We start from the raw sequence: 2,337 nt of genomic DNA, 5'->3' as shown, positions 1-2,337 counted from the left end.
AACTGAGAAGGAGATACCCTGTATATTGCGCTTCAACCAAGCTTTGTAAGTTTCATCATACCCCGCATTAAATCGATCTATGGCAATAGTGTCCTTGTTCATTCGCACTGCTCTTTTCCATTCTCTCAGCATCTCTGAAGCCTCAGGCACTCTATCATCCCCGATGTCGAACACATAGATACGGTTGTATGCTTCTGGAGGTGTAGTCTATCTTCTTCCAAACTGTCTCAAGACCCGAATGGGTGCATATGGGCGAATACCTGGCAGAGGAAGTACAAGTTGTCTGTCGCCCCGCACTATGACATCTTTCGAGATGAAACGGTCGAACATCCATTGGATGTTTTCTTCTCTCAACTCAGAGAAAATTTGAGCCCATCTTTCTCTAGTTCTTCTTTTTTCCAAGTCTGCCCAGAACAACATGTCATTCAAACTCTTAAGAGCATTATGTTCATCGAGGGTATGGAGTTCTTGAGTTCCATGTCTCTTCACCAAGTGACTCATTATCCACCATTGAAGAAGAAGGTTGCAACCTTGAAAGTAACGATGCCCCTCCTTGCATTTCCCCAAAGAACGGTACATGTCGAAAAGAATGACAAGTGCAATAGGATAATACTTTATTTGCCCTTGGTTCAGATGCCCGTGGAAGATAGTGTGTGCAAGCATTATTACCCGGGTGTTGATACTGAGGCTCGGGCCGTGTGGGAAAACCATGGTGCCCAATAGTGCGACGGTAAATGCCAAAGGTCTGATCCCGTCCCATTCTCTGTAGGTGACCCTAAACTCTTGGTTGTAATTCGCGTAGAAGCTTGAGTTCTCGAATCTAACATAAAGATCCATAAAAGCAATGCTAGAACCTTCGGCCCAAAAAACGTAATCTTTTCTTAATCCAAGCCAATTCACGATATCCTCGAGAGTAGGCTTGTTAGGGATTAAGATGTTTTCCTATTTTCTCACTCTTCTTTCAAGCCCTGTACCGACTGTGTCTATTCCGTCTCGAATTTCCTCAATTGTCGGGGTGATTTCTATGGTTTCGAATCGGAACACCATTTTCTCGTTGTCCCAATAGCCTGTGAGGACTTCAATAAGTTCGGGCCATCCAACCATGTTGATGAGTTCTGTTAAGGCCCCTACATATTTGTTGAGGTCTTTTTTGTGAAACATATTGAGATCGTTATACCACATCTTGAGCAAAACTAGAGCTTCCACTACCATGTCAAATTTAGGAAATCGATCCATACCTACAAAATAGAACGCGGTTAAGATTCCCTCCCCCACATAGGCAACAATTAGGTTTCCACACATACATCTTTCAAATATCAAATAATATGATATGTCGTTAGGTCGTGGACCTTGGACATGATTTTTGGCGATTTTGCTAATGGACTTAATACGCCTTGGGTATTAAGCCGTCTTAGGCTAATGCTTAGATTTGGATTTGGTTTCGCTCTACTCTAGGTTGACTAGAATTGGTTTAGAAATGACGATTACCTGAGTCGGACAAATAACGGGGTGAAGTCTAATAAACGACGTTGGATGACCACAAGTCAACTATTCGTTTATCACTTTCAAAGAATTTAACTTATGTTTTTCTGAAGGACAGTCGTGGTAAGCCACGTAACCTCCTTTTCCCTAATGCAATCTATTTGCCGTTTGGCGAAATCGGGTGCCATGAATGTCACAATCAATATAAGATACAATAATTTAAACAAGCAAATAGTTAAACACATAGCCAAATAATTAATCTTAAGGCACCTAGGGGGTTCGGGGGTTCATATTAATATTCTAGGAAGATTTTTAAGGCACCTAGAATATCCGCTAATGCGGTTATCCGATAATTAATTATTTGGCTAAAACAAATTTAACTTAACTCGTTTTGCAAAATTGAACTATTTTGTTAGTTGGGACCAACTTGAGGGAGAAAATAGCATTATGAAATATGATCTAAGCGAAATATTTCGTAAAACTTATTCTTTAAGTTTTTGTTAAGAGATGACCGATTCAATTAATTGTTAAATCAAAATTGGCGTCTTCCGGGGATTTGAACTTTTCGACCCTAAGATTAACAACAAATACTAGCAAGCCAAACAAACATAGTAAAGTAAAGAGGGAAAGAAGGTTGGACCCAAATCTGGTTACTGTTCGCCTGGACCAGTATTTGGGCCCATTTTCGTTTTGGGCCTTTGGCCCATTTGAGTCACTTGCACCTGTCCTAAGAACTAACAAGAATAAGAATGACAACTAAATGGGCTTAGGCCCAGTGAAAACAAAATACAATTTTGGAATTAAAAGTGGGTCTTTGGCCCAATCTTTTCAATTCTCTAATCTGCTCCAACATCT

At 40.4% G+C, this 2,337-nt stretch overlaps 1 pseudogene; it reads right to left on the bottom strand.

Annotated features, from left to right (window-relative positions):
- Nucleotides 1-207: 207 nt before the first annotated feature.
- LOC125852480 (uncharacterized) lies at nt 208-1,236 on the bottom strand (annotated as a pseudogene).
- Nucleotides 1,237-2,337: the final 1,101 nt, after the last annotated feature.

The sequence above is a fragment of the Solanum stenotomum genome, unplaced genomic scaffold (assembly GCF_019186545.1).
Source record: "Solanum stenotomum isolate F172 unplaced genomic scaffold, ASM1918654v1 scaffold35636, whole genome shotgun sequence".
In the NCBI taxonomy this organism is placed as follows: domain Eukaryota; kingdom Viridiplantae; phylum Streptophyta; class Magnoliopsida; order Solanales; family Solanaceae; genus Solanum; species Solanum stenotomum.
Note: the sequence above shows the minus strand (reverse complement) of the source record. Positions and strands in the feature narration are given on the sequence as shown.